We start from the raw sequence: 16,724 nt of genomic DNA on the forward strand, positions 1-16,724 counted from the left end.
CTCCAGTTTCCTATTCCTCTTCCGTCATACCCAGCAATTTTATTCTGAATGAAGATTAAAATCAACTTAGAGGAACCTGGGAATTATATTTCAATGCATGCAGGTGCAGTGGCTCTGAAATAGAACTAATAACACTGTGATGAGTACCTTTTAATTTCTAGAGATGGCACAGTTCATTGATACCATTCATATGCCATGTAACACAGAAAGAAGCAGTGCCCAGGATGTAGAAGTTATTACATGCTGAGGGGAGGGAAAATTGGAACAGATTAATCAGAGAATCTGAACAATTAAGGTCATAAAGACTTGTTAAAGTTGTTTAATCTGACCTCCTGCTCAATGCAAGGCCATCTTGATCAGTATTCAGGGCTGTATTTAAGTTTGGAAAATCTGCATCTCCTCTGCACTTTTTCCAGTTCTGCACTGTAGGATTTGTAATTTTCTCTTCTTCTCCGCCCCCCCCCTCCAATCCCCCCTGCCCCCTTCCCCCCGCATTCCCCCTTTGTCCTGCGTTCCCGTCTCACTCCCCCTTCCCCCTGCGGTCCCCTGTCCCGACCCTTTGTTCCCTTATCTCTCCCTCTCACCATGCGGTCCGGTCCCTGTCCCCCGCCCCCCCGCCTTTCCCCTCACCACGCGGGCTGTCCCTGTCCCCCCGCGGCTTTCCCATCGCTGTCCCCGGGGTTTCCTGTCCCCCGCCTCCCGTCCCATTGGCCGCGGCTCAGGTTCCCCCCCGCCCCGGCACGGGGTATAACCGAGCCCCGCTCGGTGCCCCGGTGTCTTGGGAACACGCTCCCACAATAAACACGTGTTTGCACCCGAGCCCCGTGTCGCCATTTCGGCTGTTCCCGCGCGAACTGAGCCTCGCAGAGACGAGGGGAAAGCGGCCGCCGTCTCCTTCCCTCCTCGCCGTGCCCACAGGCGCCCGCCCGGAGCTGGTCTCGCACAGCAACACCGCACCAGCCTCAGAAGGAAATTGTCACCCGGATTGCCGAGTTTGGCCGGCTCAAGTATGTGCATGTCACGGTGGACACGTTCTCCTCTGCGATGTGGGCTTCCGCTCACACTGGAGAAAAGGCTCGTGATGTCATTGCCCACTGGAGGCAGGCCTTTGCCGTTCTGGGCATACCTTCTGCTGTGAAAACTGACAATGGTCCTGCTTACGCATCGCAGCAGGTGCGGCAGTTCCTGCAGTTGTGAGGTGTGTCACACGAGTTTGGTATCCCCCGTTCTCCAACCGGCCAAGCTATTGTAGAACGCGCTCATGGTACTCTGAAGCGGGTTCTTCAAAAACAAAAACGGGGAATGCAGGGTGAGACCCCGCACAGTCGGTTGGAGAAAGCATTGTACACCATCAACCATCTTACAGTGCAGCAGAATTCAAATAACCCTGTCATTTTAAATCATCATCTCTCATTACAGGCTGCAGACGAGGCACATCAGCCTCGAGCAAAAGTTCAAGTGCGGAATTTAGTCACTAAACAATAGGAAGGTCCCTATGACCTTATCGTTTCGGAGCACGGGTATGCTTGTGTATCCACAGATACTGGGGTACGCTGGGTACCTTCAAGGTGTGTTCGTCCTGATCTGCAACCGCAGAGACAGAATCCGACAAACGGGCAACATAGAAGCCGTGACCAAACTGAAAGTCATCAAATGGATGGATCATCGAGTGATGACTCAGTTGAAAATGACAGCAGGTGATCACTCTGATGATTCCTCCATGAACAGACACTGAACCTTATTCATTTTTCCTTTTCTTTTAAACTAAAAAGGGTGAGATGTCGCCCTGATTCTTGAGTTTTCTAAAGCCTTCTGAATTTACATTCTATTGGGAAACTTTCCCACACAGTTTCTGTAAATAACGTGTTGTTTTGCATTCCTTCATGGAGGTGGAGAGACTTGACGTACTAGTGCTTTGTCCAATGTCTTTGGAGAGGTGGCCCATTCACTCTCCAATCCACTGTCACCTTTGGAGAAGTATAAAAGTTAAAGTCAGAAAATAAACTTTCTCTTTTACCTTGCAAAGTGGCAAGTGGCTCGTGTTGTGAATTCTCGTGTCCTATAGCAACAGGAGATGATTTTTTTTCTTATTTGGTCCAGTTAGAATTTCTTTGCAAGCAATTTCGTTGCTTCTAGACCTTTTCCTGTGCATCTCTGGGAGGAGTCTGGCTCCCTTTTATTTCTAAGCTCCCTGCAGGACCCCCAGAGCCATCTTTTCTGGGGGTTGAACCTCAGTGTTTCCTTGCAGGGCAGCTGCTGCAGCCCCTAGCTGTCACAGTGGCTCTCTGCTGTTACTTTTCCTGCCTGTTGGTGTCCAAAACTACTCTCACAAAAAGCAAGCTGAGGGGAATGACCACCTCCTTTGACCTGCTCGTGATGTGGTTGCCCTGTGCTGGCAGCTGATTCATTCCTGCTTGACTGTGAAGCCTGGGAGGGCAATATGGATATATACCAGGTTTATGGAGGCAAGCAGGTGAAAATGATTGTTCTTGTGGGAAATTATGAGCAGCACATCTCATCCAGGGAATTGATAATTGTGTAAGACTTGGAGGATAAAAATGGAAGTGGCATACAGAGTAAGAAGTGAGTCAGAACCAGCAAGAGCTCTTAGGGACTGGAGATTTTTTTTTTTTCCCCCAAATATCTCTGGGCAGGGATCTGAATGCTTTTGGACACGTTTAAAAGCTGTGTATGTTGGGTTTGCAAAAAATACCTGTGGATTCTGCTTAGATTTGGTTTGGGTTTTTAAACATTTATTTTATTATTTCCTGCCTCATACCCACATGTGTTTTGTCCATAACAAGGTGTTTATATTCCTGATCAATGAGTACAAGCATGTCATTTTCACAAAACATGCATCAAGTGTACAGTAGGTCAGTCCTGTTTTGACCACTGGTCAAGCATACTGATTGTCTAGGGTAGCTATTGCCCAGCAGTCCCAGCAGCTGAGAGTCTGGAAAAGTGGTACACCACTGCTCAAAGCTGTAGTTTCCTCCTTAAATCAGGAGAAAAGGGATTGCAGCTTTTACTAGCAAGATAGATTAAAGTTAATCCTCGAGCTAAGAGAAAATTCCTATATGTATGTATGTATGTATGTGTATATATATATATATATAAGTATATATTTTTATATAAAAATTATATATATATATATAAAAATATATATATAAATATGTTTCTAGATGATGGTGTTTACCTCCTTCAAAAAGCTTTATGTTTTCAGAGAAGATTCCATAAGTAGAGATATATAGAAATGTTATACAAAATGGCAAGCTTATTCACAGTGAGGTCATACTATGAAATTAAATATCACTGTATTGTTTTTATTTTTCATCTTTAGAAATATCTGTGTCTGTTTTGCAGTATTTATGCTGTGGAATTAATGACGTAAGTAAAAAAATTAAGTAGGAGATTACTAGACATACTTTGTGCTTCAGTTCATTAATATAGAAACCAGTAGGGCTTCTTAAGAAAATGTTCATATTTTTAGGTTTGTGTCCCTTGGAAGAAAGCAAAGAAAGCACTGGCATTGAGAATATATAGCAGCATTAAGTCAAATGTGAGGTCTTTCTAATGGAACAAAGTCAGAAAAATTTTTCAATCCTTTGTCACATCTGTTAATGTTGAAGAATCAAAAGTGCAAGTGCATTGCATTACAATGTATTTATTTTTAAGGACAGCCTTCCTGGAGTAGCTTACTTAGTAGTGTGATGTTCCTTAGATCCTTTGCCAGAGATAAATACTTACTCCTCAAGATTTGTTCAAATGCAATTGGAAGGTGGCACTTTGCTCAGCACACCAGCTCTGAATTTATTTATAGCTGCGCCCAGATGCACCTGCAGGACCTGACACTGGAAACCAGAAAGTGAGTGATCCTAGCTCTGCTTTTGAGATTGGGTGTGTGAAACAAGAAAACTTGTCCTCTAACACAGTGTAGGCTGGTGTAAATGCTGCTGCTGTGCAGTGGAGAGAGGGGTTACCCCCACCCCATAGGGAGGGGACTCTGCCCCTCTGCCCCACTCTGGTGAGGCCCCAGCACAGGAGGACCTGGAGCTGCTGAAGTCAGTCCAGAGGAGGCACCAGGATGAGCAGGGGGATGGACTACTCTGCTGGTAGGAAAGGGGGGGAGAATTGGGATTGTTCTGCCTGGAGAAGAAAAGCTTTGGGGTGAGATCATTGTGGCCTTCAAGTACCTGAAGGGAGTCTACAAAAAAGATGGAGAGAGACCCTTTACTGGGGTCCCTCTGGAGTGACAGGACAAGGGGGAATAGCTTCAGACTTAGAGAGTGGTTTAAAATTTCAGTTTAAATTAGATATTAGGGAGAAATTCTTTGCTCTGGGGAAGGTGATGCCCTGGCACAGGTTGCCCAGAAAAGCTGTGGTTGCCCCTGGATCCCTGGAAGTGTCCAAGGTCAGGCTGGATGAGGTTCTGAGCAACCTGGGATAGTGGAAGGTGTCCCTGCCCATGGCAGGGGGTTGGAATGAGGTGGTTTTTATGGTTTCTTTGAACCCAGGCCATTGTGTGAAACACCAGCCTCTTCCCCTAGCTCTGTGTGCCAACTTGGGAATCTGTGTACCATGGTCACTGGTCTCATGTAGATGTGCCCAGCATTTTTCAAAAGACAACTGCACAACTTTTTAAAGCAGGGGTATCATTGCATGGGAAACAAACTCTTTGCATCTAAGATTACAGCCTGAATTAGTAAGGGAAGACGTGAAAAGTGGGAAGGATATTTCTCAGTGTTTTTTCACAACTTCTATTTACCTGAAGAAAATGTTCATGTTCTCTATGTCCTCAGGGCACCTGTCCCTGCCCCAGTTCCAACATTTGCTGTCTCTCTCCTCAGGGAACCCTTGAAGCCATGTGGTTCACTTGCTCTTCCCACATCTTCGTGTGCCTAAGGAGCTGGTCGTAGTAGTGGTCCCTACTCTTTCTGCTACTTCACTCCTTGTCTCGTTTGCTTTTTATGCTTTTTCCAAATGAAAAAGTGACTGTTGCACTGTCCAGCTTCCCTCTTGCTCAACATTAGCAGCATTCTACCAGCACGTGTTCCTTTTCCCATATAGAGCAACCAAACAGATACAACTTTGCTTTCTAGTGACAGTATTGGAAAAATCCAGCTTCCTAATCCATCTGTATTGATCTTCTCTTGAGCAAGTTTATGGACTGGATTTTGGTTCCATTATATTCCTACATATCTTCCCAGACCTTTTTATCTGGAACTCTAACTCCATGGAGAGAGAAATTTGTTCCAAAAATCAAAGAGGCTGGTTGCTATAGGAGTGTGCATGTGTGTGTGTTCAGTGTGACAGAGCTGGCAAATAATTTCTGAAGAGACCATTACAGGAAAGGCCTTTTGATGGTGTATAGTACAAGAGGATACATAGTATTTTATATATCATAGTATTTTATACATGCAATATGTGCTGAATATGGTGTAAGTGAAAGAGACTACACTTTGATATATGAAAATCCCATGTGAGTGTGTTTACCAGGTAGGATCCCCACTGGATGTGCAACGGATGTGTTAGCATCAAGTGACAAAAGTTTAAAAGATGAATAACAGCCAGCTAAATTTTAGCCTGTTGTCCAAGGGTGCTGGGGCTTCTGTTTGGACACAATGGATGAAGAAATTCCACTTGCATATCTGTGACTGATGGTAAGCTTATGTTGTAATACATGAGATTTGGTACTAAGGTTGCATGACATTTAAACTCCAAAGGTGTGGTCAGTGGCAGAATAACATGAAATGCAGTATCAGCAACAATTTTCCACAGCTCCACATTAAAGAATTACATTGAAATGCCACAGCAGTAAGTACTATGGAATGCCAAGTCAATGCTGTCTGCTAGATTTGTCATTCTGTCCTTCAGGATGCAATGGCTTCTTTTCAAAGCACATCATGTTCAGCAGAAGAGCAGGAATTAATGGGATGACTGCAGGACAGAATACTGACCAAAGTGTTTGTCAATAGCTCTTGAAAAAAAGAGCTGGCAGAGGATTCCTGAGAGTCTCCTTCGGCCTGAGCCAGTGAACCAATTCATGCTTGTTCCAAGCAATTCAGACCATGACAAGAGCTTCAAAGAACAGTCTGAAGACTAACAATTACACTGAACCTGAAGAATTTAACACTTAGATACATTACAAAGATTAAACTGACTTCTGTATCCAGAGATTTGACTGTGTATCTCTTAAGGGGAAGATATTGGTCACAGTGTCTTTGCAGCCAAGAACAAAATAGTAATTCAAACTAAAAGGAAACAAAACAAAACAAAACAAAACAAAGTTACATTCATCTTTAATAATGCATTATTTTGGACATTTAAATCTGAAATCTGCTTTTCTATGAATTTATTTTTCTCCAACTTCAGACTTGTACTTTAAAATTTTACTGTTCATTAACAGTAAAACAGTTTAACATTTAACTTTTTTTTTTTTTCAGTTTAATTTTACTGGAGTTGTTTGGGGAAAAGATGCAGAGGTAAACAGAGATTCTGCAAAACAAAATTGTGCATCTGCTCTTGAATCCCTTGCCTAGGAGATGTAATGGATACTAAGGCACCGTATCCAGTATTTTAAGGAGTTGGTCACATTATACAGCACATCTGAAAAATGGCTGTGTCACTATTTACATTGTTCAGAACAAAAGAGTATTCAGAAAATGTCATGGATGATTAAAGCAGGAAAAAATGAAATCCATTCCCCATACTGACACTTATTTTCCTTGTGTCCTCACACAAGTTTCATCTTGCAGGCTGTTTAAGCACATGTTTTCTGGGTGACTCACCTCACCCCAGTGGCAGGCTCCAAGACATACCAGGAGTACATATCCAATGCACACAAGTGTTTCCAGAAAAAAGGCCTTCCATTTTATGTGCCTCATTTCCCATGTCCTCAACATCAGGAGGATATAATTATTAATTCTGTGGGTCTGAGAGGACACATGATGGTTTGAGGTGCCACAGAGACATTAAAATGCCAGTACACAAGGTACAAGTGCAGCTGAAATCTGAATTTGAACTCTGAAACAAAAAAAACACTTTTTTATAGGCAAATAAATAAAGCTGTCTGCTAGAAGAAAAAGAACATCAGATGAAAAAATATGTATACAACAGGCTTTTAAGATATTTCAATCAGCATTTATCTAAAATGTAGCCCATCCTTAAACTCAGCTATAGGTAAAATTAATTATTTAGTGTGATACTTCATTGTGTGTCCCACAGAATTCTTGGTTGATTTGATTTTCAAATTGATTTGTTAGGTGTAGGACAGCTGCACTGGTCTTATTTGGTTTGTTGGTTATGGTGGACACACAAGTGTGATGGTTGTATCTAACTCTGACAGAAATGTTCTTTGTTACATAAAGTAGGTGCAAGCTGAATGAAGCAAAAAACAGGTTCACTCCACCTTATTCCATTAAAAAAAAAAAAAAATTAGTCTTCTGAGTGTTACAGTGTTTGGGAGGGGTTTTTTTTGTTTGTTTATTTGCTTATTTTTCAATGGTATATAATTTCTGTGTGATGTGACAGCTTTGCAATCCATATAGTTGTAGATTTACCACATAAAGGAAATCAAAATTTTCAGGCAGTGTAGATAAATCTTACCTATATACTAAAATATCTCTCTGTCCATAATGGGAAAAGAGGATTTCTTTTCTTTGTAGAAGTATTTTACCAGACCCTGGTGCTAGTCCATGGCAGGAAAACAAAGGCTTGAGCAACTTCCTTTCTCTCTTTCTTCAGGCACTGAAACTTCTCCCTGAAAGTGTGGTTCTCTTCCACTGGGTCCCTTTCATTTTTTAATGAAGTAGAATGGAAATGAAGATTATTTATCTATGATAAATTTTAATTTATCATAGAATGGTTTGTGTTGGAAGGGTGCTTAAAGATCTTATATTTCCAACCCCTGCCATGGGCAGGGATGCCACACACTGGACCAGATTACTCAGAGTCTCATCCAGCCTGGCCTTGAACACTTCCACATTCTAACTAATATATTGTGGCAGCGTTATTCCCTGTGAATGCACTCTCTGAAGCTCTTTGAGTGCTGCATTAGGATGAACTTCATCCTCTACTTGAAGTCTTTGGGAAGTCCCTTCCTTCTTGGTCCCTCATGACAGTTTTCAAAACAGTGGGGTTTGTGAAACCTTTAGCTAGACCATTAAATGCACCCAAAAATCTTGGACCTTTTGCAAAGAAAATCACTTTATTTGTGACTGATTTTTCTTTGCCTTATCAAGCCCAAATGAGTACCTCATACATGCTTATTGCTCCTAGGCATGCATAAAATCTACAAGAACAAATGGACAAATGCAGAGTGCTTACCATTTTTATGTATACTGGCTTGGGCTCTGGCAGCTGCTCATTTGCACAGTTACCTGTCTGAGGCTGGCAGGTTTCTGGGAGAGATAAAATTAATAACCTGGAAGTTGTGCTCCTATGTCACACAGTAGCTCCAAATTCTGCTGGTTGGGCCTCTTTATGAACAGGGTAATCCTGACAGTATAGCTAGGGGTTAAAGGGTAAGTGGGTCAGTTTTGTGGAGGTGGGATCAGTTTTGGGGAAAAGGAGAATGAGAATTAGTCAGGGACACCTCTTCTTCACCACACAGCTCACAGAGATTAAATGTTCTGTGTCACAGCTGTAGATAGGGTGGGATTTGAGGCATGGCACAGCACAGAGCCAGGAGCAGCTGCTGTCATTTTTAGTGGCAGTTCCAGAGCAAACTAAATTAATAACCTGTAATGGTAAGGGCTTCTTTATGAAATTCATCCTTTTGAAATTTATGGGCTGCATAGATAAGGCAGTGGGTGAGATGAATGTAGTATAATGTATATATGAAATACATGAGCTGGATAAAACACATCTTATAGATGCAACATAGGTAAATAATTTAATATAGAGTATATAATTATATATATAAGGGAAAATATGAACCAAAAATTTAGCTTGGCTTAAAGCATATGGGAAATTGGTGGTAGAGCTGGAAATTGGACCACTTGTGTTAGTCAGAAGATCATTCAGCAAAACCTGAAGGAAGGCTTATTTCTGTATTAGCTTTCATTTTTTCAGGCAGCATTGCCCTTCTAAATATATCCCTTCAAAAGATGGACCTTTTAAGAATGTCTGCAGATCTGGACTCCCTCAGATTAACTAAAGGCACACATTTCAAAGGGAAGGGTGTTCATGGGAATTCTCTGCCAGCCACCCAGATTTCAGCTGCAGAAGTAAAGGATAAGTAGTAAAGGAGTTTAAATTTCCTTGAGCTGCCTTCTGTTGTGCTTCAGCTTTGATCTGCCAGGATTACCTTGAGAGGTGAGCAAAGTAGTTAATTTTCCACTTTCACTTGACACTTCCCCTTTCTCTAGGGGCTGCTGAGTTAGTGCCCGCTGCCTGCCCAGGTGAGCTGAATGCAGCACCAGAACTGGCATTTTCTGGGTGCTGCCTGACTTCACAGACTGTCAGACGAGGGATCCAAGGATTTTCCTAGGCTTCAGTATAGCTGCCATACAGCTACCACCAGAGGGGCGGGCTTTCTACTCTGGTCACCTACGATGCCACCACCTTTACTTTGTCTTTTCTCTGTGGTCCTACAAGAACTCTCTTGAGCTCCCAGGGAACATTCTTTACATAGTTTTACAAGTTATCTTTCTCCAGCTCTAGATTAAAAACATTCTTTGTGGGGATGGCTACAAAAAGATTTAACTCGGCTTAGGTGACTTCTGCTTTGTTTATAAAGCTAAATATGTTTCCTCCTTGTGTTGTTCTACTCCTTCATCTTTTGTCTTTGGAGTTATATTTAGGCTTTTGTTTTATTATTAATTAGATGCCATCCTTTTGTTCTGCTCTTATCACACCACAAACAATAGTTCTCAGCCACAGCCAAGGCTTCTGTCTTCTTCAGTAACAAAAATATTTGGCAACAGAGCACAATGTGTGTCTGTTTTTGAACAACCATCACATGGAAGCTCTCATGTCCTTGCAATGTTGTCAGCTGTTGCAAAGGACAGAACAGCAGAGAGCAAGATGGGGTAGGAAAAATGACTAAGCATGACTTGAGCTGCACTAGGAGGAACAAGAATCAGAAATAATGATGCCCTCCACTCCAGGATCCAGCTTTTTGAAAACTTTTGGCACTGTTATTCTGGTTGTGTCTTGGCACTGGATGAGGCTGGTGCTTGTGCTGTGGCTTTCCTGGAAGGAGGGAAGCAGTGCTAGGGCATGATGGCCAGGGTGTATGAGCCCTGGCACCTCACTCTCAGAGCTGCCTTGCTCTGCTTTAACCCTCAGCTGTAGTGTCCTATGACAGGGACCATGTACTAGTCTTGTACACCACTTATCTACATCAAACAGCTCAGAGGTACCTGCAGACCCACGTGGTCTTGAGCTACAGTGTTTGTTTCCCCTGTGGCAGGAAGCAGAAACCTCTGTGACCAGAAGCAGAAACACTGATCTGAACTGTTTAGCTGGTCACAACTATCCTTGAATTGATCAAAGTACTGGTGGTAACCCTCAGGACTCACAACATGCTTTATCTCTCATGGCAATTTGTGTTCAGTCCAGGGACAATCGTACATCAGGCATGCAAAAAGCCAAGTACAGCTGCTTCCCTTGGCCCAGCCAGACCTGCCACCGTGGCCTGTGCATGGGGCTAGCTGCTTCTGTCCACTCTGCTCCCAAGACAACAAGGGCAGATAAAACAGCATCATGGCAATTTCTAGGAAATGCAATGAGTCAGTTCCTGTTAATGATGAGACCCCTGTGAGTCAGATCATTAGCACCGATTTCCATTGCTCTTGCTGTTGTTGGGCTTTCTGTTTGTTTTAAGAAAGGGGATATTTTCATTTTACATCTGTTTTTGCTCTGCAACCACTTTCATAAGGAAATAGGTCTTACCTGGTAATTGATGTCTCTTTGCCCGTCCTTCCCCAGGAACTTTTGTGCTCATCATCAAGAAAGGCAGTGTTTTCAAAGTTGCTAAGTCCCTGCAATGTTCATGAAAACTTCTGTCTGGTTAGAAGAAAAAGCCCCTGTTAGTGCTGTGGTGAGAGACATGCCACAAAGGCAACTCACTCTGTGAGTCACCAGAGAATCCACACCTCTAGATGGCAGGAAAAGCTTCGGAGTTTGCATGTTATATTAGACCTCAAACAGAGACACATCTATTAGAAACTAAAAATAGTCCTCGCCGTTGGTCCTAAGAAAACGGATTTTTAATTGTATAAAATCCATCCTGTAAAAGAAGCATTTGTATCTGGCTCTGTGGATTCATATGTTCCCCTCTCTTCAGAGGCATTAAGATTTAAGGTACTCATCAGTGGGAAATATGTATAACCTCCCACAGGACTGCAGTCTCTCCTTCAGTACAAACATATTAAAACTAGACTTCTTAAGCATTCATATTAATTAGTCTGTAAGGAACCATTATCAAAATATGGTGTGAATACATAATTATGAGGGTGTGTTGTCTGGCAGGAAAATTAGGGTCTCATCCTGCCTTCTCCCAAGTAAATGGCAACTTCATTTGTTTTTGTACAAGCAATAGTGAGCCCTGAGGCCGCTGAAATGGGAGACAATTTTCCCTTTCCTTCCTCCCTGGAAGCACTGTCTCACCCTTGCTGAGAAAGCACTTCACCCCTCCTGGGAGGGGAGATAGAAAGCACAGCGTTTGGCAGCTATTATTAATATTCATGCCCAGCTGCAATTCACAGGCCTTATTCCCTGCTGAAATGTGCCATTAGCTGCAGCAGGGCACAGCCCAGAGTGGGACAGACCCCTGGTAGTGCCAGACAGGAATTCCTGGCTGTCCTCTAGGTGCATCTACTCTCCTGACACAGGAGAGGACAGCCTGGTTCTTCTTGTGTCAGGGCGGTTTATCTGCTGGTCCTGGTCATGGGAGAAGGGCTAGCAAAATGTCCTGCATGTGATAAGTCTTCAGGCAATTGCAGGAGTTCAAATTCTGCCATTTCACTGAGTTGATAGGCAAAACCTTTCTTTGCCCCCGATAAATGCAGTGCCAGAGCCTGCCAGGATACGGCAATCTATGTGCTAATATTAAAATATCAGTCCCACAGCTCATCTCTGACGAGGATCTAATTTGATTGTGTTTCGTGTTTGGTCTATTTTGTCCTAAGCAGAAAATTGTATGGTCTAGAAAATGCAGAATGGGACTAGAAAACTGGAATGAAATCCCAGATCTTGTTTTTCTGCCACAGATTTGTTTGGCAGACCTGGGAGAATATGAGGATATTATTTCCCCATCCCCAATTAATGTCTTGTTTGTAATCTGGTAAAAGTGCTTTCCCTGCTGTTCCCCATCCCAAAGTTTCCCTTCTTGGCTTAGCCACATGCAAAAGCGGTGGTTTATTTGCTAGCACTAGAACACATCCCCTCCTGATCCAGGATTTTTTTTCTCTCCTGCAGTTCCCATCTCTCCCATTGGCTGCAGCAAATTTCCACTGTGTTGGGAATGATGCCTCAGAATTCAGCTTTTAAATTTTTCAGATTCTGTGCTGCTTTAGTGTGTAGTTCTAAGCTTCATATTAGGGGATGCTGAGCTCTCTTCACAGAGCAGGGAGACAAAACAATTCCTTCTCAGCTGGGGACCAAGGACAAATAATCCAAATCTCAGGCCCAGGGGCACAAACAACGTGGGTTGGAGAGAGAAAAACAAGCAGGATGGGACTTGATGGGCTAAAGCTGGAATTGGACAATGAACTCCAAAATGCAAATGAAGCAGAACTGATAAAATTGAGAGACCCCGTGAGCGCTCGTGCATTTTGTGCCCATTTTGGTTCATCTTGGGTGTAGCCTTGGCTGGGCTCTTGTGCTGCCCAAGGTGGATCTATTGAGGAGATCCTTTTAATAAATCCCTACTTAATCTATAACTCTGTCTAGCCTCTGTTCTAGGGCAGCCTTCCCAAGGCATCAGCAAGACATCTGCAATGGATTTCCATTTCACACTTTGTGCTGGTATAACTGGTCAGGTGTGCTAAAAACACCATCATGAGGTTTTTCAGTCATGAGGTTTAACGACTCTTGTTGAGGACAGGCAGGCTCAGAGGTGGAAATCTCTCAGAGATGCGCATAACCTGGACAGTGGCAGTATGGGCCTCCCCTTGGTGTCTTGCTGTAACCCCAAACAACATCAATGACCCTGGTGCTGGTTGGACAGTAAAGGCTGGACTGAAATTCCTCCTTTATTTTTACCAAACAGCTGTTGCATATCAGTAAGGGTGCAGGTCAGTTATTGTTTAGAGAAAACTGGATCTATAACAGGACAGGCATTCAATGAGATTTCAGAATTTCCTTCTAAGTGCTTTGTTATTCTCTTTTTTGCATCTAATTACTTCTAAATATCTGGCCTTCGGTCACTGACCATTTGAACTGAATTATTGCTTGTGAGCAAGTGGAGAGGAAAGGAGAACCGTATCAAGTTAGCAACCTTTTAACACTCAAACATCACCCTTTTTTATTAGAATTTCCCCCACTTAAATGTTCTGTTGGCTTTTAGGAGAACAAGAAGTTGAAATACATCAGGAGCTGAGGGGAAAAGTTATTCTCACCTCCCTCTAAATATTGTATATACTTGGGATTTCAGAAGTGTCCCGAGATGAACAGTGCCAAAAGCTTTAGTTTGACTGAGATGCACTTAGTCAAAAACAAATTCCCAAGCCTTGGATATTTTCACCAACTTCCACCTCTTTGTAAGCAACATTCTTTCTGTGGAAGTAACCAGCTAACAATCCTTGCAAAACGAACATTCTCTAATTAGATTTAGTGAAGTCAGGACTGCATATTGATGATGTGCTCAATAAACTGTTTTAACCTGGGACCTTTAGCAGAGAATTTGATCATGGCAGTGATTGTTTAACTAGAAATGCCATCCGAAATGCAAGCATGTGGCTATAGTGACTGTACCTAGCCACTAGAGAGAGACATTATCCCATGCAGTAAAGTGAAATGTTTCACTTGCTGTCCTAGTTTTACCCCAGATGGCAACTAAGTTCTACACAGCCCCTCACTCACTGTCCTCTGAGGGATGAGGAAGAAAATGGGAAGGGTCAAAGTGAGAAAACTCCCAAGTTTGGATAGAAACAGTTTAATAGGTAAAGCAAAAGCTGTGCACACAAGCAAAGCAAAACAAGGAATTAATTCCCTGCTTTCCATGGACAGGCAGGTGCTCAGCCATCTCCAGGACAGCAGGGCTCCATCACACATGACAGTGAATTGGGAAGACAAAAACCACCACTGCAAACCTCCCCCTCTTCTCCTTCTTCCCCAGCTTTACGGGCTAAGCATGATTCGTATGGTCTGGGATATCCCTCTGATCATTTGGGGTCGGCTGTCCTGGCTGTGTCCCCTCCCAACACCCTGTGCTCCCCCAGCCTCCTCACTGGTGGGTGAGGGGCAGGAAAGGCCTTGGGTCTGTAAAACATCCCTGTGTTACCAACATTGCTTCCAGCACAATTCCAAACCGCAGTCCCACACCAGCCACTATGAAGAAACGGAGCACTTCTACAGAGTTAACTCGAACCCAGCAAACTTCCACATGTCCTCACCTCAGAGCAGTGTCCTGTCCAGCTGATCAAACCTGGGGAGCTGTGGCCCATGGTGGCATCACAGGCTGCAAGTCCGAGGAGGCAACTCCAAAACACTGCAGCAATGGTGGGGGGAAGGTGTTACATTTACATTTCTGTATTTTCAATCAAATCTGTGCGCGTGCAGCTGGGGAAATAATGGGTTAACTCTTCTCAGATGGAGCAGGGCAGTGCTGATCAAGCCCATGCAGGTAACTTCTTGCAGTGTGACACTTAGGCAAACAGATTTTTGGGGCTTTACAGAATCGAGGGGCAGATTGTACAGAATTATTGCAAAACCTTCAGCTCCAGAGAGCCTTACTTAGACCAGGTGTGTTTTAATCGCAGACACGAGAGTGCTGGTGCACTGTGCTGCCAGCAGCCACCCCGGAGGCTGCACCAGAGCCTGAGTGGTTAATGTGGGCTGCTCAGCCCCGAGGTTAACAGGTGCTCGTGTGCTCGGAAAGGAGAACCGGGCAGACTGGAAACTGTTGAGAGTTGATAGCGGAAAGGTCCATAAAAGCAGCGCTACACCCGGGCTGATAAATGTGCGCTCGGATGATGCCCGCAGGTCAGAAGCTGCGCTCCTGTTTGTAAAGCCTGCCGAGGCGTTCGAGCTCCCAAGCACAGGAGGATCAAGTTAAAGTAACAGTGCTGGGTAACGTGGGAAGTCTGTCCGTGCCACGAACGCATCTGGGTACAAGCCCGGCTTGTGCTGTGAATAAGCGGGGTGGCGGCTGAAGGGCGCTGGGTATTTAACCCCGGTGATTTTCTGCAGGCAGGGGCCGGCTCTGAGCCCCAGAGGAATTCCTGGAGAGGGGACTAAGCACCGCCCTGCTGTTTTGATCTTTCACAGAGTACCGAGCAAGGATCTGCTATTAGGATCAAGTGGTCATTTCCTACGTGATTAGTTTTCTTTTAATGCAGGCGAGGAATAGCATTGTACTCGTGCGCGCTGTTATTCGGGGAGCCCTGCAGTTCTCCTTTTTGCTAACACGAAAACACTAGATAACACGTATTTAATTTATGACTTCTAATTATTTTATATCAGCTCTTAAATTTTGAGTTAGAACTTACATTAGTATCTTTGTTTGCACCTGCACTTATTCTCGATTTCTCAAAATAGAGTAGAGGTTCGCTTGTGAAAATTCCGTTAAATTTCATAGGCTGATTTGAAAATCTCGGTAGTAGCACTTTAGAATCCTCTGAAGGTGCGGGTTCAGCTGTATGCAAACATGCGAGGAGGAGTCTCGGTCTGGGTTTCCACTAGGACTTAACTAGGTGCACGTTGAAAGTGAGCATTCAGTTTTTGTATTGCAAATTAGCCAGCACTCAACTGAGGGGAGTCCTCAATCATTATGCAAGTAATAAACGGGTAAAATCCCCTTTTCTTTTTATATAGCAGCACACCCTTTAGCGCATCCTCGGAATTAATCAGTTTTAAGGATTGATTACTGTAAGGTGCCACAATCTGCTTGCATTAAAATATTAAAATGAAACCCCTTAAAACCCCCTTTTTAAAAAGCTAACCAAGCCTGGATTTCAGGCAGGGGTATTTCCTGACCAGCTGTGTTGGTTCCGAGAAGCTTTTCTAGAATCTGGCATGACACCTTCTAGCAACTTACGAGTGTTCAACACTTATGTTTCTACCACATTTTCTGCATACTGGAAAATTATCTGTACACATTAACATTTAAATGAAAAAAAAGTATGTTATTAATACTCCTGTATTACAGAATGGTGATACCTGTGCAAGCAGCACTTGAAAAGTCTGTAAATCAATAGAGAGTTTTGAGGCTATACACAGTGAAAAAATACGTAATTATATACATTCAATTACCATCTTAATGGTTGATATTAATCCTCTAAAATGAGAAACATGAGAAAAAGCCATCCTCAGTTTTCATGGGAAGAAAGGGGAGGGGGAAAGGGTCCAAGACAGATTCACAGAAAAAATTTTCTGCTTCTCCTCAATTTTGCAAAAGTGGACAAGGAGAGGTGTCCCTGCTCCTCCTGTCAGCAGCTGTCCCACTCTAGGGCAGCACAGCACATTGCTATTTGCATTTGCAATAGGGATCCATCATCCCACTCTAAAATTCAGCAAGTCCAGACTGCTGTGCAAAGGGAGTAGGAAGAGCTTGAAAG

The 16,724-nt window shown here is 43.4% G+C and overlaps 1 long non-coding RNA gene across 1 annotated transcript; it reads right to left on the minus strand.

The window, feature by feature from the left end:
• Positions 1–5,192: 5,192 nt before the first annotated feature.
• On the minus strand, positions 5,193–14,768 carry LOC140682229 (uncharacterized). Its single transcript, XR_012053597.1, has 4 exons — positions 14,562–14,768; positions 10,897–11,010; positions 8,326–8,399; positions 5,193–7,023 (listed from the first exon to the last, which is right to left on the minus strand). It is a non-coding gene; the product is annotated as an uncharacterized lncRNA (long non-coding RNA).
• Between the last annotated feature and the right edge of the window lie 1,956 nt (positions 14,769–16,724).

Source organism: Taeniopygia guttata, chromosome 1A (assembly GCF_048771995.1).
Source record: "Taeniopygia guttata chromosome 1A, bTaeGut7.mat, whole genome shotgun sequence".
NCBI classification, from domain to species: Eukaryota; Metazoa; Chordata; class Aves; order Passeriformes; family Estrildidae; genus Taeniopygia; species Taeniopygia guttata.